This window comes from Lepidochelys olivacea, assembly GCF_965140295.1.
Source record: "Lepidochelys olivacea isolate rLepOli2 genome assembly, chromosome: 11".
NCBI classification, from domain to species: Eukaryota; Metazoa; Chordata; order Testudines; family Cheloniidae; genus Lepidochelys; species Lepidochelys olivacea.
In genome coordinates this window covers 41,878,264-41,904,694 of record NC_140421.1, presented here as the reverse complement: position 1 = coordinate 41,904,694, position 26,431 = coordinate 41,878,264, and the positions used below count along the sequence as shown (strand labels likewise).

Sequence of the window (26,431 nt, the reverse complement as noted above, 5' to 3'; positions counted from 1 at the left end):
CTAATTCGAGCAGACTATAATCAAACACTGAATCCCTTGGAGAAATCCTTTAATAAAAATACCTAGAATGCTTCAATGGGAAGTTGAGTGGCTCTGAGTTTGAAGAATGGAAATATAAAGCATGGGAATTGTTAGCAATAAGCCATGAGACATCTCAGTCTTTCTCTTAGTCAGACCCCTCAATGACAAACCAATTACCTCTGTATGTTGCTTCCATTTGTGAATACGAGAAATGAATAATTGAAATTGGAGAGCAATGGCTATAGTGGGACTTTGAAGGTAGATTGTCCTATGACCCCCTCTTATTGAGAGTAGAGTGGCTAAATGTTTTGAGGACAGTGCAGTTCATGACGCATGCCTGTCGGAGAAGAATGTCTGTATGGGGTGTTGATTTATTTTTTTCTTTTGCAGAGGCAGGACGATGAGGGGAGTACTGGATTTGAAGATTTGCTGGATATGGGAGGAGGGAACTCCAAAAATCATTATGCCCTTGGTGCTAATAGAACTATAATGAATATATAATTTGGACTCTTCTGAATATAATTTGGACTCGCACAGAAACTTGTTTCATAGACATGTGTTAACCGTTTTGCTTTCCAGGTTATGTTATGCGTCTCCCCTGTGGGTTTTATACAGAGAGCAAGAGGAAAGAAATTTCTAGCTCTGGTGAGTTGCACAGCCATTGACTCGTTTCCTGCCGGCCACTGGGGGCTCTTCAGTCTGTCAGCAGCAGTGTCATTGGATTTACCTGACATAAGGTCCAATTGGTTTGTTTCTCTGTTTACAGGAATTTTTCTTAATATTGTATTACTTAAAATGATTTCAGACTAGCTGCTCAATGTTATACGGTAAAAGAGCTTTAAGCAAATGCTGATTTGCTAATGGGCCTTGTTCTTACTAAAGATAAGGCAGCTCAGTGATACAAAGCAACTTGTGGGGGGTTATTTCCAGGTTTACAGGATTTTCTTTTAGATTCTTTCAATTTGTATACATCTCTTTAGCCCTTTTGAAAGGTGCCAGACTGATAGCTGTGGAGAATGAAAGCTAACCCACAGATTACATACAGCATGGAAAGTAGAGTGCAAGTTTCCACTTGCTGTCCTACAAGTGTGCCAAAACAGGCCAGTCTTGCCAATTCTTAAGACTTTATCATGAGTTTCTCAATATTTAGTGTTTTCCTTAAAGCACCAGATCCTAGAATCAAGAGACTGTATGAGAATCTCATACAACTTTTTCTTTATTTAAAATAAAAGTTTATAGCCCTTATAGTTGCAGAAAAAACCTTGAAAACAAGATTGGGTTAACCACAAAGACTCAGAAAACAGATGATAAATATAAAGAAACCAACACACATAATCTGTTTAAAAAAATCTCCTGATTTCTAAGCAATCTCATGATTTATGGTGGGCTGACTCATGATTTTTGAATGCCTGCAGTTGCAAATACTGCAATTCTATTTGAGAGCATACACAGATGCTCTTCCCACACACTACACATCGGGGGATCCAGCTTCTACCCCTGGTACCAGAGATCTGTGGATATGGCTCTTTTCCCACTCTGAATCCCAGATCTTAGGGTCCACCCTCTTCCCATGCAGCCCAAATGTGTAGTTCAGAATCCATGCCCATTCTGTGCACTGCCTCTCTGCTCTGATTGCTAGTGAGTGTGCCAGTTATGATGGTGGTTTCTGAAATTTGACAGTGATTTGTTTTAGTCCATTCTGTACCAGCTCCCCTCCAGGAGTTGTCCAAAAGTGTAAAGAGACAATATTGCAAATAGTTTTCTCCTCTCCCTTACAGCACTCTGCTCCCCTTGATTCAAACCAGTCAAAAGGTACCTTATAATATTTTCCTTTTGCATGTTATAGCAGGGGCTGAGGATGGAGTTGTGACCGAGAATGGACCCCAAGGTGCAGTACTAGGGACTATGCCCCCACCTAGATTCTATCTGAGAAGCTCAGCCTTTAAAGCGCACAGTCCCCAATACACTACACTAGCTGCCAGGAGGAAGATTAGAAGACCCGCTAGGCTGTTTGCAAATTTTGTCAAAAGGGAAAGAGCCCTCCCAGAGCTTGAAAAAGGTGATAACGTGAGCCTCTGGCATTCCAGGAAATCCATCATGTGTGTCTTAGGGGGTGAAGAATGGGGCACTAGAACGGGCTGCTTATGGTCAGGGGTTCCCAATATAACAGCCCTACAGCCATCCCATTGAAGCTGTGAGCCTGTTCAGCTTCCTGTTTCTCCCAGTGGGGCCAGAAAGTGCAGTGGAGTAAAGATGCAAGTTCCTCATACTACAATGCCAACATGTATGCCTGCTTCCATTGTAAGTAGTAGCAGAAGTCCTGCCTGGGATGGGGATGGAAGGTGAGGGGAGCACTGCATAAATGAGGAGACAGAGAATTCTGGCCCATAGCCCCTGCTGCCCAGTCCCATCAGATCCTCACCCCAACCAGTGAGTTGAGCATTATATAAAGGACACTTTCTTTGTGTTTAGGTGGCTGAGAGGTAATAGAAGTAATTTTTTCTCTGAGTCAGTCTGAAATGAATGTTTAATCCCAGAGAGATCAAGTTTTGTGAAGACAAAAATTTGCATTCATTGTAAAATGATGAGCTGATTTTAAGGAAAGACTCACTTCAGTAAAAACAAAGTAAAAAAAACGCACTCAATTTTTTTATTGCAATTGAGGTGAAATTCCTCATTAAAAATGGCAAAATGATACCACAGTGGGATTTCTTCATGGGGAGGATTCAGCCATGGTGTGGTGCTGGCAGAAACCAGTGCATTTCGGACTGGATTCATTTTACAAATACCACCTAAAATATCAATTTTTGTTATTGCTGTGATTATTCTCAAAAAAGGAATGGGCATTTCCACACAGAAAGACAGCAGCCACAAGTAAATTGTGATCTGCATAAATCCATATGTATTGTCTATGAAGTAGGTGGACTATATTGCAATATAAAAAATATTAGACACAAAATCATTGAAATGTCATACCTCAATTTACCATAATAAATAGAATCATTTGTTTTAAATCTAGACTGTGAAATGTGTAAGTAACAGTTTTCTCCTTTTAATAAATCACTTTACCATCCTAAGGGAGAATTTTCTTATTCCACATAATCCACATTTATCAATAGTGGTAACATTGTAAAAATAGAGCAGTTATACTTAGATGACAGAGCTAAATATTGTGACACTGATATGAAACAAACTGTATTGTTACTCAAGAATTATTTGCTTCATAAAAGCTACCTTTCCAGGTTGTGGAACCTAGCAGGGCCTTTTTGTCAACGAGCTACCATTTTCAGTTAAATTAAGTAATCTTATGCATATGTTGGATTTCATATTTCTGTATTTAGAGAGTGACTGCATATAGGTATACATTTTTATATATATTCCTGCACAAAAAAAAGTTTAGTTAAGATTGTGAAACTGCTTATTACATCAATGTAAACCACAAAAAGCAAGAAAATAAGCAGTTAAGACATTCAACAACCCATCTACACACTCATCTGTTTCCTTTCTCACACTCCGCTATCTCCCTTCTACCACCCTGCACCTATATATCTCCACCTTCAACACTAGGAACCAGCAGGCACTCTTGAACTCTGGCCATGTTTGTTATAGGCAGAGCTGGTAGCATCCTCTATTCTTCCGGTTGCCCAAGTTTACCGACTCATTTGTTGCAAAAGCTAGAAGTTGTATCGTGAATGAGGCAGGGAATTTCAGGAAGAGAAAAGATATATATATAATATACTCATAGTTAAGGCAGTTGAATGGAAAATTGGATTCATCCCTGCCTCTGCCACAAAGTTCCTGTGTGATGCTGGGCATGTCACTTGAGACAGGCTTTTCACCAACGGTTGCTGTGTTCTTCTTTTTCTGGGTGCCTGATTTGAGATCCTGGGGTCTGATTTGCAGAAATGTTGACCACCCACAGTTGCAACTGAAGTAAATGGGAGCTGTGCTTTGACTGTATAAAATGCTACATAATGCTAAGTACTCTGCAACCTAAAGTCCTAAATGTGTCAAATTGGGCACCCAAAATTAATAGATATTTTTGACCTTAATCTCTTTGTGCCTTGGTTCTCCATCTGCAAAATGGGGATAATACTATACTCTCACCTAACAGGATTGTTGTGAAAATAAATTCATTAATGTTTGTGAAGCATTTTGATACCATAGTGAGGAGCACCATAGAAAAGCCTAGGAGGAATTTAATAATTCTGTCTTCAGAGCAGGGTTTGAATAGTGTGCAGTAATCAGTCCTGGGGTCACACTCGATACAATGAGGATAAAACAAAATAGCAAATAGCTGCTTATTAAGTGAGCACCATTTATTCTTTGCACTGAATGAGGTAAAGGTCCTGAGGTTTTTGGTGGGAAGTTTCAGATAAAAGGATTCAGCTGTTTCTGAAAACGAGGTTGGGGGGTGAGGGGTGGAAATTCTTTCGACTATCTTGTTGAGAAGCTGTAGTACCTTATGCTTTGGAGCAAGGGTTTGAAATCTGGCAGGAGTCAGTGCCTTTTGGCATACCTGTGAAAATCCCACCCATATTTGGCAGAATGATAAGGCCCCAAAAAACAGCAGTTTGCACATACTGCGTAGAGACTTGTTAAAGTCCAGCAGCTAAATTCTCTGAAGATTCTATCTGCACTGAGTGTGCTCCAGACCTCTACAGCTCCTGTCTGACAATTGGACTGTGCAAGCACCAGCCTTACAGAGCAGCTAAGCCTGCTCCATCCTGGCCTACGGGGACTGAGAAGGACTCTTCCTGCAATTGCTCCTGCTAGCAGCTGGAGGCTGAACACAGGCTCTCTCCTGTACTATCGGTGTTCTCCCTGTTGATGCCCCAGCAGCACAGAGGAGAAGGAAAGAGCCATACTGAAATGCAGAGTGGTGAGGAAGTGGTGATGGTGGGAGAATTGGGGAAGAGATGCAGGGACAGGGGTTAGGAGCAGGAGCTGAGAGAGGGGGACTTGGGCAGGAGCTGAGCATGATAAGATGGGTGGGGGAAAACCAGGAGCTGTGGAGAGGAGCAAGTAGGAGCAGAGGTGGGGGGAACGTGGACAGGAGCTAGAAAGTGAGGATAGGAGCAGGAGGTGGAAAACAGCCCTGAGAGGAAGAGGTCAGAGCTGGGGAGGTGAGTTATAGAAACATGAGTGGGCTGGGAGGAATGGGGCAGTAGAACTCCTAGAAAGCACTCCCCTTCAGACCCTGGAATTGAATCCAGGAGCCCTGAATCTCAGCATTCATTTGCCGTCTAGAAAATAGCTATGAAACCCACTGACAACATATGTGTCCATCTGCTTTAGTGGCAGGTAGCCATCTACTGCTACACTGTACTGTGCGGCATATCTAGAGATCCCAGCCCTGCTGATGGCATGTGAGGGGCTCAGTATAGTTCCACCTGAGGCAACCTTTGATTATTCAGTTTTTTTAAAACCTTGGGGAAATTACATTTTAAAAAAAACTGTTCAAAGAATATTAAGGTTGCAATATCAACCTGAGGTGGGAAATGCCAGATTTAAAAGTTGCACAGGCAACCTTATAGGGATCCCTTGTGCATATGCATTATAATATAGTCTTCAATTACATGATCACTACTGTTTTTTCCACAGAACTCCTGACTTCTTTTTTCTTCACTCCCCCTATTGGTGTTGTCTGTAGGACCTCTGTTCAGTTGTGGAAGTTGGAATGTGTGTAAGAATGAGGCAAGGGATTGCAAGAAGAGGAAGGAGGATTCCATGGTTAAGGCAGTTGAATGCTGCCCTGGAGGACTGGATTCTACCCCTGTCTCTGCCACAGAATTCTGATATGAATTGGGGTAAGTCACATAAAGCAAAAATTTCACAAGTGGCCACTGTGTATTAGAGCTGGTCCATTTTTTTCTTCCAATGGAAATTTTCAAGTTTGAAGCTGAAAACCAAAGGATTTTTGGCAAAATATTTAGATGGAAAAAACAAAAATTTTCCCTGGGAAACAGATACTTTTTGCAAAAAGAATTGGTTAGACAAAAAACAATTCCCCATTGAGAAGCAGTTCAGATGGAAAAGTTTTGACCAGCTCTACTTGTGTATTCCTTGTTTTCTGGGTACCATTCTTGAGACCTCTCAGGTCTGATTTGCAGAAGTGCTGAGAACTCACAACTGCAACTGAGGTCAATAGGAGCAGTGCACCGAATATATAAAGTGCTACAAAATGCTCCGCACTCAGAAAAATCAGGCTGTCGGCTTCTCAGATTGGACACTTAAAATCAGTTGACACTTTTGACAGTTTTAGCTTTAACCACTGGGCCTCAGTTCACCAGGTGTAAAATGGGAATAATAATAATATCCCGTCACCTCACAGGAATGTTGGGAAGATCAGTTCAATAATAATTATAAAGAACTAAGTTGCTAAGATCACAGCATCTTAGAGAAGCCCATAAGGACATTAATAATTCTGTATTTAGTGCAGGGTTTTGGTGCTATGCAGTAAATTATCATAGAACAGTACGTCTGGAAGGGGTCGTGAAGTCAAGCCAAGCACCCTGCGCTGAGCCAGGACCAAGTCAATCTAGATCATCCCTGAAAGGTATTTGTCCAACCTGTTTTTAAAATTCTCCAATAATGGGGATTCCACAACCTCCCTTGGAAGCCTGTTCCACAGCTTAATTACCCTTATAGCTAGAAAGTCTTTTTTTTTTTTTTTTTTTTTTTCTGATATCTAGTCTTGCTGCAAATTAAGCTTGTAGCCCATTACTTCTCGTTCTGCCTTCAGTGGACATGGAGAACAATTGATCGCAGTCCTCCTTGTAACAGCCCTTAACTGATTTGAAGACAGTCCCCCTTGGTGGGTTTTTTTTTTTTTTCTGTTTTTTCTCAAGACAAAGCATGCTCAGGTTTTTTCACCTTTCCTCATAGGTCATGTTTTCATAGAATATCAGGGTTGGAAGGGACCTCAGGAGGTCATTTAGTCCCACCCCCTGTTCAAAGCAGGACCAATTCCCAACTAAATTATCTCAGCCAGGCCTTTGTCAAGCCGGGCCTTAAAAACCTCTAAGGAAGGAGATTTCACCACCTCCCTAGGTAACGCATTCCAGTGTTTCACCACCCTCCTAGTGAAAAAGTTTTTCCTAATATCCAACCTAAATCTCCCCCACTGCAACTTGAGACCATTACTCCTCATTCTGTCATCTGCTACCACTGAGAACAGTCTAGAGCCATCCTCTTTGGAACCCCCTTTCAGGTAGTTGAAAGCAGCTATCAAATCCCCCCTCATTCTTCTCTTCCGCATACTAAACAATCCCAGTTCCCTCAGCCTCTCCTCATAAGTCATGTGTTCCAGTCCCCTAATCATTTTTGTTGCCCTCCACTGGACGTTTTCCAATTTTTCCACATCCTTCTTGTAGTGTGGGGCCCAAAACTGGACACAGTACTCCAGATGAGGCCTCACCAATGTCGAATAGAGGGGAACAATCGAGTCCCTCGATCTGCTGGCAATGCCCCTACTTATACATCCCAGAATGCCATTGGCCTTCTTGGCAACAAGGGCACACTGCTGACTCATATCCAGCTTCTCGTCCACTGTAACCCCTAGGTCCTTTTCTGCAGAACTGCTGCCTAACCTCTCAGTCCCTAATCTGTAGCTGTGCATGGGATTCTTCTGTCCTAAGTGTAGGACTCTGCACTTGTCCTTATTGATTTATTTTGGCCCAATCCTCTAATTTGTCTAGGGCCCTCTGTATTCTATCCCTACCCTCCAGCGTATCTACCTCTCCTCCCAGTTTAGTGTCATCTGCAAACTTGCTGAGGGTGCAATCCACACCATCCTCCAGATCACTGATGAAGATATTGAACAAAACCAGTCGGAGGACCAACCCTTGGGGCACTCCGCTTGATACCGGCTGCCAACTAGACATGGAGCCATTGATCACTACCCATTGAGTCTGACAATTTAGCCAACTTTCTATCCACCTTATAGTCCATTCATCCAGCCCATACTTCTTTAACTTGCTGGCAAGAATACTGTGGGAGACCGTGTCAAAAGCTTTGCTGAAGTCAAGGAACAACACATCCACTGCTTTCCCCTCATCCACAGAGCCAGTTATCTCATCATGGAAGGCAATTAGATTAGTCAGGCATGACTTGCCCTTGGTGAATCCAAGCTGACTGTTCCTGATCTCTTTCCTCTCCTCTTAGTGCTTCAGAATTGATTCCTTGAGGACCTGCTCCATGATTTTTCCAGGGACTGAGGTGAGGCTGACTGGCCTGTAGTTCCCAGGATTCTCCTTCTCTTTTTTTAAAGATGGACACTACATTAGCCTTTTTCCAGTTATCCGGGACTTCCCCCGATCGCCATGAGTTTTCAAAGATAATGGCCAATGGCTCTGCAATCACATCTGCCAATTCCTTTAGCACTCTCGGATGCAGCACATCCGGACCCATGGACTTGTGCTCGTCCAGCTTTTCTAAATAGTCCCGAACCACTTCTTTCTCCCCAGAGGGCTGGTCACCTCCTCCCCATGCTGTGCTGCCCAGTGCAGCAGTCTGGGAGCTGACCTTGTTTGTGAAGACAGAGGCAAAAAAAAGCATTGAGTACGTTAGCTTTTTCCACATCCTCTGTCAGTAGGTTGCATCCCTCATTCAGTAAGAGGCCCACACTTTCCCTGACTTTCTTCTTGTTGCTAACATATCTGAAGAAACCCTTCTTGTTACTCTTAACATCTCTTGCTAGCTGCAACTCCAGGTGTGATTTGGCCTTCCTGATTTCACTCCTGCATGCCCGAGCAATATTTTTAGACCCTTTCCTGGTCATTTGTCCAATCTTCCACTTCTTGAAAGCCTCTTTTTTGTATTTAAGATCAGCAAGGATTTCACTGTGAAGTCAAGCTGGTCGTCTGCCATATTTACTATTCTTTCTACACCTCGGGATGGTTTGTCCCTGTCACCTCAATAAGGATTCTTTAAAATACAGCCAGCTCTCCTGGACTCCTTTCCCCCTCATGTTATTCTCCCAGGGGATCTTGCCCATCAGTTCCCTGAGAGAGTCAAAGTCTGCTTTTCTGAAGTCCAGGGTCTGTATTCTGCAGCTCTCCTTTCTTCCCTGTGTCAGGATCCTGAACTCCACCATCTCATGGTCACTGCCTCTCAGGTTCCCATCCACTTTTGCTTCCCCCTACTAATTCTTCCCAGTTTGTGAGCAGCAGGTCAAGAAGAGCTCTGCCCCTAGTTGGTTCCTCCAGCACTTGCACCAGGAAATTGTCCCCTACACTTTCCAAAAACTTGCTGGATTGTCTGTGCACCGCTGTATTGCTCTTCCAGCAGATATCAGGGTGATTGAAGTCTCCCATGAGAACCAGGACCTTCAATCTAGTAACTTCCATGAGTTGCCGGAAGAAAGCCTCGTCCATGTCATCCCCCTGGTCCAGTAGTCTATAGCAGACTCCCACCACAGCATCACCCTTGGTGCTCACACTTCTAAACTTAATCCAGAGTCACTCAGGTTTTTCTGCAGTTTCATACCGGAGCTCTGAGCAGTCATACTGCTCCCTTACATACAATGCGACTCCCCCACCTTTTCTGCCCTGCCTGTCCTTCCTGAATAGTTTATATCCATCCATGACAGTACTCCAGTCATGTGAGTTATCCCACCAAGTCTCTGTTATTCCAATCACATCATAATTCCTTGACTGTGCCAGGACTTGTTTCCTAGGCTTCTTGCATTTTTGTAGAGGCACTTGAGATAACTCGCTGATCGTCCCTCTTTCTCAGTATGAGGCAGGAGCTCTCCCCTCTCACGCGCTCCAGCTCGTGCTTCCTCCTGGTATCCCACTTCCCCACTTACCTCAGGGCTTTGGTCTCCTTCCCCCGGTGAACCTAGTTTAAAGCCCTCCTCACTAGGTTAGCCAGCCTGCTTGCAAAGATGCTCTTCCCTCCCTTCGTTAGGTGGAGCCCCTCTCTGCCTAGTACTCCTTCTTGGAACACCATCCCATGGTCAAAGAATCCAAAGCCTTCTCTCCGACACCACCTGCGTAGCCATTCATTGACTTCCACGATTCGACGGTCTCTACCCCGGCCTTTTCCTTCCACGGGGAGGATGGACGAGAACACCACTTGCACCTCAAACTCCTTTATCCTTCTTCCCAGAGCCACGTAGTCTGCAGTGATCTGCTCAAGGTCATTCTTGGCAGTATGATTGGTGCCCACGTGGAGAAGCAGGAAGGGATAGCGATCCTAGGGCTTGATGGGTCTCGGCAGCTTCTCCATCACAGTGCTAGTAGAGGCTAAATTTCACTGCCCTTACTAGAGTGATTTTTTTTTTTAACTGAAAAGAGAGTGACACGTACACGATGCAAACTCCACTTCGTGAAATAACACTGTTAGTGTGAATGGCAGTCTGATAGAAGGGACAGACAATTTCTGATCTTCTGTAGTCCACTCCAGATCAGCCTGCTGCTAAACCAATCAGATTATATTTTTACTGCTTTCTTATCTCCTTTCTGTACCTGGGAGCTGACCGTGCCAACTCTCCAGTGCCTTCTTTGTGTCTCAGAATAACCTGTCACTCTGGTACTGCTCTAGGATCCCACCGCAGTACTCCTGTCACCACCTCTATAGCTCATGCCCCCCTCTATGCAAACTTATTTTCTGATGCTTCATTAGCACTTCAGTGACCAGGACTTTAAAAACAAACATCTTTTAAAATCCACGCAGGATATGCCTACCTGCTATGCTTAATGTCGGAATCCAGCATTATCATTTGAAATACCACAACAATTTCCTCTTTCATCTTTTGCTCAAAATTAGTTTTTATCACAAAGGTTTTCTACTGTAGCAAAGTTCAAACCCCTCCTCCCCACCCTCATCCCTCTCAGTGCATAGAATTCCTGATCTTTGGACCTGCTTTAAATTTATTCTGCACATTCATGAACATGATACAAACTTGTTGTTTTTTATAAAGGTTGCCCATGATGACATCTCCTGTTACTCTGTGCTGCTTTGGCCTTTTTATAACACTATCCCTTTTAGAGCTCCTGTGACCTTCTCTACTGCACTTTTTGATCTCTCTATTTCTCCCTGCAACTAAATCATCCAATAATTGCAGTTGTAAAACTAAAATACCTTAAACACATTTTCTCCTGTTTTTCTGGGGGTTTATTTATCATGTATTTCAAAAACCAGAACTTTCAAAAAAATAAATATAAAGCAGAACACTTTGTAGATGATGCAAATGACATCTTTTTGTCAAAATCTTGTGATATCAGTCAAATCTATTAAGCACAACTTAGTAACACCCTGAATAAGACAGCATACATCTCACAGGTCTAAGGATATTACAAGCAAATTGCAATTACTATTATATGGGAAATGTTTGATATGTGTTTGTATAGTGTCCTCTTTCTGTTTCTTGTATGGCATGGTGGCTTTCATTATAGTAAAAGCTAGATTTAAGGTTGCAATGTTATTTATACAACAGGATACGGTTCCAGAACACCTTTTTAAAAAAAAATAAAATAAAAATTCAAACGTGAGTTGGTGGGTCTGTTCATGACAGAAGAGCAATGAGGAGCAAAGTCTACCTTTTCTAGGTGAACTGTAAGTTAGAAATGTGAATCAAAATGTTTCATATAGTGTTTGTACGACAGCATGTGGAGAAGATATTCTCTCAATAATACCAGGAGAAGCAACGTCACCTTTGTCCAGCTTGTCCTCGTCTGTCCCTCCATGAACACAAGTCGACACACAACACAATGTCCAGCCCAGTGGCTAAAGCACAGGATCGTGAATCAGGAGAGCCGAGTTCTATTATTGACTCTGTTTACTCACTGTCGTCCTGATCCTGTGCCCACTGAAGGCAAAGGCAAAAATCTCTTTGAATGCAATGGGATCAGGATCTGTGTGCAAATAACGTATACCTCTGTGAAATGGGTATAGTATCTACATAAAAGAGGGCTCTTGAGACTTAATTCATTAGCCTCTGTAAAATGCTTTGAGATCATCAGATGGAAGACACCATATAAGTGTCTATTATTATTATTATTAGAAGTAGTCATATTAAATCTGAACTGAAAGATATTTTATGTGGCTGCATCAGTAGTTGCTTAGAGACAGCCCAGCTCTTTGAAATCTTATGCTGTTGGCCAGGAATTTTGTACACATAATGAGAGGTACTTGACTGATGCCTCTTTTTGTCTAATAGAATAGTCTATCTGTATTATCAAAATTACTATTTGCACTATTGAAATGACATTAGAAATCACTGCTATCATGTCCCGCAAAATCTCATAATTTGCCCATTCCAGCAGCTGTTTGCTTGAAGGCATGAAAGAGGCAGGAGGGGAGGGGAATAGTGAGTAGGAAAGGAGAGAAAAGGCAAGAGGAGGATGGAGGAAAACAGGATGAGAGGAAAACCCGAAAGAAGAGATAGGAACTAGGAAGATGAGAGGTTTATTTTTTCTAATTAAAATAAAAGTTGGATTTCATGTATTTATGGGGTGGAAAGCAACATAGAAAAACAAGGCTATAATGCCATCTTGGGGTTTCTAGTGACATCTCAATCCATTCGAGCTCTGCTTTTGTGGTTTATGATGTCAACAGAAACCCCTCGATGCCATTGAAGTTCACAGTTGTTTCTCATTGATTCTGTATTATTTCAATAGTAGAAAAATAACACCTTTATTTTCACAGTGAAAGTAACCCCCACTGTGACCAAAATGTACATATACTTCCTGAATATGATCTCTCTCTTTTTTTTAACCAAACCTCTATGAAACATCACTTTGCATTAAAATCACACATTCTTCTTTAGATTCTACTATGCAAGAATGTCTGTCAGATGCCCTGTACAAATTTTTATTATTCCAGGAGTTGTAGACTATTCTGTCCAGATATCTCATTGTAGTTATTATTCTACACTCATTAATACAAAAAACCTGGCTGTTGATCCGTCTAGGTCTTGTAGGCATTTTGTTTTACAACACTTTATAGGCAGGATGATTAAACAGGAATAAAACCTATTCTCTGACTGACTTGACAGGATCAGAGAGAGAATAGAGCGTTTAAGTGCAGATGCACATGGAATACATTCAACTTCAAATGATGGGCCCAGCCTTGCAACCACTGTGCACCCCATTGGAGGTACAGAGTATGCTCAACACCTGCTGGAGTTGAGTGTGCCCATCACCTCCAGAAAGCACATAGCACTTTTGCAGGACTGGGCCCTAAACAGTGAGGGCAGGGAGAAAACAATGACATTGTACTATACTGTGCATAAGCATGATTCATAACTACTCCATGTGTCAAAGGTGTGGTGTAAATTCAGCGCTAATGATAGCGGGGTAAAACATCATCCATTACCTTGAGGAAAATTGAAATATTATACCAAGTAAAATGTTTATATATACACACACACTTAGAAACTAATTAAGCAGTTTGATAATTAACCATATATTTTCAGCAAACTTAGAGTTTAGTCTTTAAATAGTAAGATACATCAAGGTATTTTATAAAGGGATATATATATAATAGTAACTGAGGTATAATATTTTTCTGATTAGGGTAAAGCATTTTGTGGCTCTTACAATTTAGCCTTACTTGGAATTAGGGTTAATTCAATGTATGTCCCCATTAACTTGATGACCTATCATTTGCCTTCACTTAGCCTTGATACTTATAGCCTGAAACTTCTTGCACTGAATGGGAGTTTTGGATGTGCAAACACTGCAGAATCTCACCATGAACTCTTATCAAAACCACTGGAAGCTGTGGGTCGGTATTTCGCACCCTTGAGCCCTAGGTACATGTTCATTTTGCCTCAGTCACATGATAACTGGGAAAAAACAAATGTGCTTGCAGAATTTAAAGCCATTCTGCATTTTTGTTTTCTATTTTTTAGTTGTTACTCGAACTTACCAATCAAAACTTCACTGAAACTGTCAAGAGTTAGACTAGGATACACTTGACCTGGAGTAAAGTATCAAGAGTTTTTAAACATTTAACTTATAGTGTATATTAGTATGAAACTAAGTTGAGCAGAACCCATTAATGTCACAGTGATCGGTTACCAATGGAAATAAATAATTCATGATGAAGGGAATTAGTCTAATTAGCAGGCAGTTTGAGTCCTTTGATAAAACCCAGCTCTAATTCCGTGAAGGGCAGGAAGTGCTGTCATCAGTCAGCCCTGAAAAGATTAGCATCTATTATGAATGAGGTTAGACACCCTAGTGAAGTCATGTGTGTCCTAGAGACAAACTTAATATGTTCCAGGATGGGACACAGTTTGTCTCACAACACATCATGATTCCTACTGGGCTATTGTATGTAATAGCAAGCAAAGATCAGTGCTCTTTCCTATCATTCTCTCCCTGTCCATTATTCTGACAACTGTGCAAATACATTTTCCATGCAAAGCAGGGAATGTGCCCTGAATACTTGTAAAATTGCACAAAATGTCAAAAAAAAAAAAAAGTGTCATCTTTTTCAGCAACTAAAAACCAATCAACCAACCGGAATATCAGTGAGGAACTTGTGGATTTTAAAGTACTGCTGGCAACTGTATGTGAAGTGTAATATGTTTTGTTTGTGTATTCAAATGCCATTTGAACAACTGTTGTTTCTGAATCTATCTGTGCATACACATGACACTGAAGTTTTGAGATCAGCTGCAATACTATGAGCTTGTAGAATTATACAGGTAACTAGCAGTAAGGGCTTAGAAAACGGGTTGTCTCAAATACAAAAAATAAAGCCTACTGGAAAGAGAGTGATGTATTTTTAGAGCAAGCGACGGCTTAGACCTTAGAGGGTTTAGTTTAGAAGTTTTAACTGAACTGGCTCATCCAAGAAGGCTGGCTGGGAGCTGTGCAAGCCTCATTCTTTTTGTAGCCTACATGCTGACGCAACATCAGCTGTGTTTCCATTTTTACTTTTGAGCCTTTTGAAATTATATGTTTCCGTTTTGCAATTTGATGCACTAATGAAGAAACTCTACATTTGTTCGTTATTGTATTGCCTGTTTTTATTGTAGGAAATTAATTGCTCCTTTTATTTATGTTATTAGGGTGGGGGAGAAAACAATTTTGCAGTGTTTTATTATTTGCTGTAATAATCAACATACTACTAATGCAATGGAAGCCTTAGAAGTGGGATATATTATTTTCAGATGCCTGAACAGCACTTAATATGCTGACACTTGTGACTGAGGAGTGCTGGTATTCAAAAGTGCATTGAAAAAGGCAACAATAAGTTCCTAATAATATCCCTGATGATCTTAAGTTGATTTATAATATAGAAATGAAGTGGAAAAGAATAAGCGTAGTCAACACAAGAAGTGATTTTCATAGAAACAGAACAATATAGTGCTCCAGAATTGTAACTCAGCTGTCCAAATACTAAGTAACAATGGAGCACTGATATCACAGAAAGTGCCAGATTCAAGTGCTGCAGTAGTTTCAAGTAGATGCCTAAATTAGATTTTTGAAAAATAATGAACTTTTCCTCAGTGTTTATTACTGGGAGTTGTGCATTAAAAGAAGGACGGAATTAAGGTAAAGTGTACCTTGATTTGTGCCCAAAGCAGCCCCTACTATAAGTCAGGGCAGAATATAGCTAATAGATTTAAAATACTTACACATGTTTATGGTTTGACTGTACCTTCTTTTATTCAGAGTGCCTCAGCACCTCTCTTGGAAGTGATACAATTCACCAGCAAAGAAGCAAGCCAACTAGTAGGTGGGATTGAGCCATTAATCCCATTAGAACATGTTTCTTATTACATATGTACACACTAAACTGCCACATTTATTAGTTAGGTATACAGCTTTGTTGCTGTGCATGGTGCTTATAGAGAAGGAAGAAAATAAATTCCCGGCTCTGAAGACCTTGCAGTCTTACGGTATGTTTACACTGTAAAAAAAAAAAAAAAAAAAGGTGTGTTCTTAACTTGGGTTAAAACAGTAGTGAAGACACACAGCAACTCTGTTTTTATTTCGAGTGAGCAGCTAGAGTTCAACCCCAAGTTCCCATCGTGGCTTTATGGCTCCATCGTCCTTAACCCTTGTGAACTGCTCCAGACCCCAAGAGTACAACAATGTGGTACTGCAGCGAAAGACACAACATCTACATTCATCTCTAAATTTGTATAATTTATTCTGAACCTTGCTCATCTTATGGAGGAAGGTATAAGTGTCTTGGGTGAGTCAGTTCTTATTAACTATTAATCATTCAGTACTATTTGTCTGTTCTTGCTGTGTTATCCATGGGGCTGCTTGTCGTGCATCTCCGGGTGAGTGACATCTTTCACAGACAGGAGACTGATTAGATCTTCTTTTGAACAACAAAGCAAATCCTAAAACTGTCTCGAGCAAATATATGACACATTCCTGAAATAGCCACCCCCATTCATGTATTTGAGTCATTATATTTACATATGCTATTAATCATATTTTTGCAGAATAACAGTGTTGACTAGTGTCCCAGCTAGAACGGGACAGGTATCAGGTGGATTGAGCATCTCAGTGAACTGAGCATTTTGTTGGACCCCAAATAAAATATTTCATTAGGATTTTGAGAATGTTATTAAACAGCTTTTAATTTTTTTTTATTAAAATTGAAGGAGCAGAAGGGTCCCAGAGCTCCGGCTCAAGCCTGAACCTGAACATCCACAATGCAATTAAACAGCAACACAGCCTGTGCCCCGCGAGCCTGAGTCAGCTGGCATGAGTCAGCCACGGGTGTCTAATTGCAGTGTAGACAGTGTTGGACTTTGTTGTTTCTTTTACTTCAAGCTCTCTAGTTTCTATTCCCTTTCTCACTCCGAATATCTCTTTGATATGGCTGTGAAGTCCCTCTTCCCAAGTGCCATTCCTATATCTATCATCAGTTCTGATGCAGCTTCCTTGTTTTATCTAGTTCAGATGCCACGGTAGCCAGAGACTTTCCCTGAAAATGTATTAAAGATTAGAATTGAGCATACACTGAGATACTATTATTATTTGTTATTTTTATATTGCTTCGAAATGGGCATAGGGGCTTAATGGATTCACATATGTAGGAAAGGCCTACCTTGAGGAATTAGTGATCCAATTTTAGAAGGGGTGACAGAGTCGTGGGGAAGGGTAGGACAAGGGTTAAAATAATATGTATATATTATTATGTATGTATATATTGAGGCTTATGTATATATTGAGGTTCTGTAGCAAATCGTTAAGTTTTTAGTTGTACTTCTTGTAGGTAATACAGCAGAAATAAATTAAGGGACTGAAGTAAGTGAGCTGATGAACTCTGGTATAGAAGGGTGTTCCAAGCCTAGGAGCAGTGTTGTAAAGGACATGCAGACAGGCGTGAGACCGACAAGAAGAAAAGGCTGTCATCAGTGGAGGAGGGGAGAGGCATTCAGTAGGAGATGAAGTCAGAGAGGTGTGCTGGGGAAGAAGTTTGAACTTGATATGCGGGGCAGTGAGGCGGCAGTGGAGGGATTCAAAGGTGCAAACTCATGGTTGTAAATCAGTGTCTAGTAGTAATAGTTTCAGCAGTAGGAGGTGAAGAGCACCAACAGCTGCCATAGTTCTAACCAGTGGTCAGTATCTGCAGGAGGGCCAATATCTGGAGGTGTCTGTATGCTGCCCTGCCTGCTAGTGGGAAAGCATCTCATCACTGGGTTTGCATGTGAAACACCGATCAGCCCTCTGCTCATGTGTCTGAATCCTGAGGAAGTAGTGTGTTCCTCACAGGAGTATTTCTCATCAGCTGAGCACAATGAGAAGCACTGAATAAATGGGTCAAGTGGGTGTGGGGACAGGAAGAGCCAGTGCACCCTCCACCATACACTAGGATGAGACACAACACACTTACTTCACCATCTACAACACATCTGTGTTGGAGTGTAAGGAGTTATCTGGGCTATCAGAACTGGGAGTGAGTCTGGAGAAAGGATGTGACAGCGCTAAATTAGATGCCAGTGAAGGGCTCTGAAAGCAACCTAGTCTGAGAGGAGCTGGACTTGAAAAAGTGATACTTGGTAACTTTGTCCCCAGCGCTGTTCTAACATGTTTGAGGGAGCCACTGTTGAAAACAGGCCTCACCAGAGTCCTGCTTCGTATCCACTGCCAGTCCATCATCTTCTGAATGGGAGTCATGTGCGTTCCTCACATGGCATCAGGCACAGACAAACCCTTTTCGTGGTGAGCGGTCTCAATCATAAGAAGGCTCCCTTGAAACTTCAGACCCAAATTCTGCCCTCAGCTGCATGAGCAGCATTCCCAGTCAATGGGAAACCTCTGCACACAAGGGCAGAACAACGCCCACAGAGACTTTTTATGAACTGTAGCTAATCTCTACTCTGATACGCAACACAGGTGACAGTGTCTTGACCCAGCTGTGGTGTTTGTCTCCAACTGAGTAATTATAGTTACAACATGACCCGCTCTTGTAATGTAATCTGTCTGAATGCAAATTGTATTTTACCAATGCATCAAAAATTTGAAGCGAAGAAGCCTCCTCCTCTTAGCAGTGGACCGTACCTTCTGTTCCATAATTAACCTAGATTCCTTCTCCTGGACAGATTCTTTCAGCAATGCCATCTTTTGAGTAGTACACCTTTGGACCAGTGCCTTGCTCTGATGTATTGCAATGATAGACTGGGGTGTTTGTGTAATGCATCATCACTGCCAGCTGTTGCTGGACTCCAAGGATTGAGAGACTAAGCCAGCTGATTTTCTGATGTATTCATGTAATGCATCACCTAGTATGGTACCCAATGATGTATTACTCCAGAATGACACCAGTCAGAAAAGAAAGGGTCTAGGTGCAGTTTCTGTATAATGAGGCAGCCAAGTACTACACAGGTGTGCAAACTCCTGGCACAAGGTGCTAGTAATAGATCAGGTTCAGAGGGTATCGCATGAACAGTTTTACTAAGGAGGTATGGATAGTTGTATTGTCATTAGTCATCTGACTTTAGGGTGACCAGATGTCCTGATTTTATAGGGACAGTCCCGATATTTGGGGCTTTTTCTTATATAGACTCCTATTACCCCCCATCCCCTGTCCCGATTTTTCACATTTGCTGTCTGGTCACCCTATCTGACCTTAATGTCTATTTCTTTGTGATGCTCCATCTCTGCAAAATCAGACATCCCTCAAAGCACTTTTATTTTCTCCTTCATCTAGGGTAAACTCTGCAAAATGCAAACAGTCCAGAGTAAAAAGTGCTGCCACTGGGGAATTCAAGGAGGCAGATTGCGCCGCGTCGTGGCCTGTTGTTACATCTCTTCACTGGGTGCAACATACCCCCTCTGGTGTACTGGGCCTGTTCTGCAAACCTCCCCTGTCCCTTTGGATTGTGCTCCTGGAGTCTCAGAATAGGAGCAGTCCCTGCGCTACTTGAGAAAAGCACTACAGGTGTGGTTGACCCGTGTGCCGGCTGCCCAGGTGGGGAAGAAGGATGCTTATACCATCTCATTCCCTGCCCGCACACAAAAGCCAACCACAAACAGGCCCTTAATTGTTAGCATCATCTTGAAAAAGAGAGATTAAATCAACTAGTGATGTTAAACGTTGCTTGCAAAACATCACCTTGATTAGAGCCTAAAATAGGGGATTTCGTTTGTATATTACAAAGTATTATTTTCTATGTATTTGCATTTCAGCCACTTCATTGCTTTTGCACACACTAGTGTTAATGAAATACATGTCAAGTAGGAGCAGAATGAAAAACAACATAACTATGCAGCTCCTAAGTTCCAGAAAGCTCTTATCAAACTCTACCAGAATCTACTTGGGAAGAAGAGAAAAGAGTTGGTTCAAAACATGGAAAGACTGGAAAACGGTTTACAAAAGCTCCAGGCGACAGCTTTACAGGTAGCTCTTTCAAATATTTGTGTTATTTATTAGCTATCAAAACAGAGCTATTATTATTATAAATGGCATTATACAGTTGGTGAGCAAACAGCAGCGGCAAGCAAATAGGTCCTTGCCCTGAAAATCTTACAGTCGACCCACAGTTTAATAGCATTGGAAACAAAACTGGAACATTTTAAACAGCAACAAACATGCTATGCATTTGTGGACTTGGTTTTAAAACTCATAAGCAACAGAGTCTGAGCGACAAATCCATAGTAGCATTTCGAGGTGCGTGCATTTAGAAGTTCAAGTAGTTAGACATCTAAATGCTGTGATTTGTGCTGTGATTTGTGCTGAATAGTACTGTATTCTCCAAGAGACTAAGCATCTTCATGTCCCACTTTTGCATTGCAGGAGACATTTAGCACTTTGTAAGGATGAGTCCCTTGGAATTGCATCTGCAGCTTTGTTCCTGAGGTTGGTTGTGGATGCAAAAGTACAGGTGCAAACTTTCTCAAACAACCCCCCAAATGTTTGTCCATTATAAAATCCTAAGAACTTGCTGGACTTCGTTTTTTAGGCAACCTAATTCACACACACACACACACCCCACCCAATATTATATGGTAGCCAGTTTGCAATCAATCTTTTAATTTTACAGAAACATTTAGCTCAGTCCTTTCTTGTTTTAACCTTTTTACTGATCCTTTAAACATTCTGATAAGAGAATATAGGTCAAAAGATCACATTTCAGGAGTTATGCTTACAAGGAACAGCTGAAGAGTGTCATTTGTACTTTCCCTCTGTGATACCTTTGTGTTGCAGCTCAATAATGGCCATTAATATCTCCTTGAATGAGGCTTCACAGAAATGGTAGTTGTGACCATGCAATCAGATCATTTAGGGACTAACAAATGTTGCCCTATGCCAGCAGTTGACTGACACGCAGCATTTTGCATAAAAGTCAACTTATCTGCTAATATTAGACACTGTACTTTGTCACTTTTTCATTTAATTTTGGCACACAGAGTACATCTCAGTTCTACTCTGTGTGTGAATCAAAAAACGCCTACATAGATCTCTTTATAAAGTTGGATGATAAGCTATATATAAAATTAAAATACAAATAACTGTGTAAGATTATTGCTTTAGCAATGGTAGTAATACTACATTATTTTAGTAGGCAATAAATTTGTTCCATATGAAGATAATAAATTCATTGGGTTTACGGTTTGTCATAAGAAAACTGGATTACCATTAAGTATGGGTCTCATTCTGCTGTCCATTCGCAAGAAAATCTCACATTGTTTTCACTGTGTTAACTGAATGTCGGTGAGAGTTTGCCAACACGTGGACTGCAGGATTGGATCCTATATTATTAGTATGATCCTGCTATTATTACTGTTTTTTAAAAAAATATATTTTAAGTGGGAGATTTTCAGAAGCACAAAGTGCAGATAAGCACCCAACTGACATTAACTTTCAATGGGAGTTAGAGTTTGTGTCTTTGAAAATCTCTTATGGACATAAAAAAAGAATGTTTTATAAAGTAACAGGCAAAAATAAGCCGGGAGGGAAGGCCAGTGGTGAGTTCCTTTTGGAAGTTTAAAGAGGAGATTTCCAGTGTAAAACATTTTGGACCCTGACCGTTCCTGGTCTCTTCTTGGAATACCAAAGTTCGCATGGCTCCAGAGCTTGGCCCAGAATCCCTCTGGTGGTGCAAATAGTGCATTGGTTCAGAGCTCCTTCCTTCACCATTGCTGTCCTAGCTTTTAAAGACGATTTTGAGGCAGCAACAAGTAAAGTCTGTGTCCCCCTTAATCTCCTCCTCAGACTGGAAGTCTGGAGGGCATCCATAGTAGGGGAGATAGGGTTTGAACAGGAGACTCCTAGCTCTCAGGCAAGTGTTCTAACCACTGAGCTCTGGGATATATTGATGTGGGTCTCCCTCTATCTCTCCTGTTGTTGTTGTTCCACTGTGAGGAAATAATGAAAGAATCATTGGAGCTGGGGCACTGGACCTGGGGTCTCCCACCTTCCAGATGGGTTCCATGACCACCAGGCTACCCAGTCATTTTCTCTTTATCACCCAGTGAGTCTTTAAGTATTTATCCAAAGTGGAACAGCTTCAACAGGGGAGACTGAGGGCACCCCACATCAGAATATCCCATTGTTCAGTGGCTAGAGCCCTCACCTGGGATGTGGGACACTAGGTCCAATTCCCCCCCTCCGCCTGAGGGGAAGAAAAGATTTGAACAGGCATCTCCCACATCTCAGAAGAGTGCTGTAACTCCTGGACTAAAGTTAAAAGGTGGGCACTGCCAACACCATCAGCTTGACGCTGAATGCTTCTGAGCACGCCTACCCTCTCAGGTCCCATGGGCAAGATAGGTGCTCCTCTGCCTATCCTCCCCGGCTCATAGGTCGCTCTGGGGCTTCAGTGGATGCCTGGATGCCTAGAGTGAGGCATGCAGCGCACATGCCCAGAGGCAGAAACTTTTAGAGCAAAAAATTTAGATGCTTATAGGGTTACATGGCAGCCAAGTGTGGGTTTGTGGATGTCAGTGGAGCCTAAAAATGAGACTGAGGCACCTAAGTACTATTGTGGATGTAGGTCTAAATATTTAGCTACACATGAACAAAAGTAAACTGAGCCAAAAACATTTAATCATGAGATAGAATTAAACTTTACACTTCTATGTTCTCTCTAGTTTTGGTGTAGGTATAGTTCTCTTATTTTTATCTATCTTATTTTTCTGGGCTTTTATGCCATGCCTATCACCATGGTTTCTTGTTCTTCCTCCTTTTTTTCATTCGAGAGCAGTTTTTTTCAAAACCAGGGCAGCAGTATTGTAAAGTTCTCTGGCCATTTTGAAAATCGTTGCGAACATTTCATTGTTAGGAAAATATCTGACACAAGATGAACATTAATATGCAAATCAACAGACTGTAAAATTCATTTTGGTACCTCCGGGGCAGTATTTTTATAAATACAGAAACATAATTATGCATCCTCTAGAGGTCTAAAAATAATTATACAAATTTACAATGAAGCCCAAAGCAGTCTCTCCTTTTAGCTGTCTGTTTTTAATATAATTTAAATCTTGTTAAAACTTAATTACCAGTTTTCTCTTGTGATAATTTGGTGGAAGATCTGAAGTCTAAACTTGCTGTTCAAGCAATAGAACTTCATCTGAGAAGCAACGAAACTGAGGTGCTCGTTGTCAAAATCGGATAATAGAAATAGCGAAGAAAAAGTCACAGTGGATGATGAGGAGCAGAGGGTATATATGCGTCTAATAAAAACAAGACTGAGCTGATCTGTCATATAAGCACATGTAAAATATCAGGGAAAATATACACACACGCTTGTGCATATGTATATAGAGCTTGATTAATTCCAGCTGGCAAAGTCCAGGCTGTGGGCCGCAATAGTGGAAGATCCAAATTGAGGGAGAGCAGGGGATCCCAGTGGTTCAAGGCACCCTCAAAGCCTTCACTGCCAAGGAGCCAAGAGCCAGCCAGTGCAGCTCCAAAAGCCGGTCGCAATAACTGGGAGATGGCATTGGGCAGCACACTTAAAGGATGTGCTGACTCAGTGTAGCACCTCTGCTGGTGGGATTCCTACAGAGCCCTGGCCATGTTTTAAAGCTGCCTTCCCCGAGGAGAACATCTACTGCCTCTCTCAATGGTGAGCCATGCTGGGCAGTTGCTGCCATCTGATGCATCTGGGTGCAATTGCTACCCACCTCTTTATGGTGGGGTGGGGGGAATCAATCTCACAGACTTGTTTGTAACATGAGTGTCCCATGTGAAAAGTCCCTGCTAACAAATCCTAATCCAGTCTCAGACTGGCAAAACACGTTTACCTTGTTATGTCACTAGGACTAATTCTTTAGCTAAGAGATTTTAGCTGTGACAATCACAGACTGGCGTTTTATACGTCCATCAGAAAGATTCTAGCAAGATCTTTTGCCCCTACAGCACTGTCTTTATAGCAACAGTTAAACCATGAAACAGGATTGATTCCCTGAGGCTTTCCTATTTGTCCTGTCTTGCCTAGGGTAGCTGGAGACTCTGGGAAGCATCCCATCTCCTTCTCATGTGCCCTCACTGATGTGGTTTCCAAGAGCATGAAGAAAGTTGCCTCGGGTCAGGCCTGTCATCGTTCCCATCTGCATGTGGCATTTACCAGCTAATGCTTAGGAACAAGTAGTAGTTGTTCTACTCCGGTTCTTTGAACTTTAACTCATTTACGATTGCCTTTGCAGCCAAGCGAAAGCAACTTTTTATTGATTTATTTCAGCGTTTGTAGTATGACTGTATCCACAAGGAAGCATGCACGTCCAAACGTCCAAAAAGTGAACAATTGGCACTGGGCACAAATTCAAGTGACTTGCCATGGTATCTGGGGACCAGTTCTGATTAATGCTATCAAATCATTTGTCTTCCTTTTGATTGATATGCCAGACACTTGTTAGGATTGTTGATGCTGGTGACAGCCGTCATCACTGCCCCTTTCTATTCTTTCATATTGTGTATCCAGAGGGTGTTGATGGAAGCTGTGAAATGTTAGGGAATTCAGTATTTTACTTATTTCATATACCTGCCTCATTCCATTACCTAAAAGCTGTTTGTTTGCAATACAGATTTATAGACTTAGAGTGGACCATCATGAGCATCTAGTCTGGTCTCATATTTGCATATGATTCATCATATTTGTTTCTGGCGCGTATGCACCCCATCTCTGGCTTAAGTGCTATCCTGGAAAATTTTTGAATGCCAGCATAATGCTGTTTTTTAATTAAGCAAATCATTTATACAACTTGTGTCTTTCATACAGATATAGTATCATTGAGACTGTGGAGAGATAAATATGCCAAATACAATAAACCTAGTTATTTGCTAAAACCTAGACACTGAAATTAAGGGATAAATTCTGCCCTCGTTTGCACCTGTGCATACCAAGTCATAGGATTTCCTGGGCTGAAATTAACCATAAATATGTCTGTTTCCAGTCATAGTTTACCCTGCAGCAACATCACAGTGTGGTGTGGAACTGGTTGTGGGATGTTTTCCAGGTTGCTGAGATTCAAGCAAAAGTGACAAAGCAGCAGCAAGATTCTGGAGATGACCTTGCCAAAGCTGGACCTGCTCTTACTGCCACAAATGCTGCCTTAACCACTCTAAACAGGGTAACAATTCTGCTTCGCTTCTCTTATCTGGTGTGAATAGACTCTTTTCTCTTCCTTTGCAGTTTCGGAGCTGTCATTGGTACAATTCATAGTTGTAACCTTCCTGTGTTGTTTTAGTTCAATGTGACTGAGCTGAGAACTTTCCCTAACTCCCCTGCTCTTGTAACCAAAGTGACTGTTGCTGTTCGAGTCCTTTTGTCTCCCAGTGGCAAAATTCCAAAGGATCAAAGCTGGAAGAGTGCAGAGATGTACATGAATAAGGTAACAATGTGTTAGAATGTTTCAGAAGTATTATGTATGGGAGCAATCCAAGTAAATAAGTCTTTATTGCTGTGTGCTGGCTTATTTGTGATATTTGCAACAAATGCCAAAGATCACAGAAAAGGCAGGAGTTTGTCAAATGAATTCAGAAAATGTTTCAGCATAAATACAGACATCTTTACTGTTTTATTTCTTAAAAATTATAGGACATATTTGACAATTTCCCAAGATGATACTTGTTAAATGTAAACTCCAAGATGTAAATTGAAAGTCCAGATTCTACAGTGGCGAGTACTGTAGAAAAGTCTTGCTATAAAAGAATCTAAAAAAAAAAATTCAGTCAAATATGTACTTTTAATGTAGTGCTGTGACAGCTCTAGCTAAGGCTGTCATTATCAGACTGGTTCAGACTGAACTACTTCAAGCATCTGCACCCTTGAAACTTAAGAATATTTTAACCTTGCCGGCTGTCAAATACTGTCAACAAATAAAGCCAGAAGGGGAGGTGCTGGGGTTATCTACCCCACATTGTGCTCTATGTTTTCAACTTGATTTGGATGTCTGTAATTCCATCAGTAATGCACAGGTGTCAAGAGGAAAATAACCCCCATTCACTGTGTTCGGGGCTAGGAAGGTACTAACTCTCATCATTTTGCTGAGCAGGACTGGTGAGAGCATTGCTGACACCCCAAAGAGAGAGGTAAAGGGAGGATAGTGGCATGCCCATTCACCGTGTCTCATTTCCTTTATTCCAGATTGCCTTCTCCAGCTTCCACTATCACAATCCTGTCAATTTGTCTGCGAGTCTAGTGAACTAAGATACAGTGACTGCAAAACAGTTGCTGTTGGTGAAGGATTAATTTCATACTGTATGAGAAAGGCAGCCACTGATATTGCGTGAGAGGAACGCTTATCATGCTGATGAATTTCATATAGTTAGTAGCATCAAGCAGCAAAGGTTTGGTCTCAGCATTGCATCCTAAAGCTTTATGGCCTAGTCAAGCAGCACAGCGCTAACGTACAAGTTTTGTCTCCTGGGACAGTATGAATGGACTGACTACTGCTTATGGGCCCAATCCTCAGTCAGCCTTCAGGAGTTCTGATTAAATAGAGGCTGTAGGATAAGGCCCAACATCTTTAAAACT

General features: G+C 41.6%; 1 pseudogene across 1 annotated transcript in view; it reads left to right on the top strand.

Annotated features, from left to right (window-relative positions):
* The window catches only part of LOC311528133 (dynein axonemal heavy chain 11-like), a 185,123-nt pseudogene that overhangs the window by 104,358 nt on the left and 54,334 nt on the right, over positions 1–26,431 (top strand). The window contains exons 17-18 of the transcript in view: positions 24,912–25,025; positions 25,143–25,286. The product of the transcript in view is annotated as a dynein axonemal heavy chain 11-like (transcript). The remainder of the gene's footprint in view (positions 1–24,911; positions 25,026–25,142; positions 25,287–26,431) is intronic.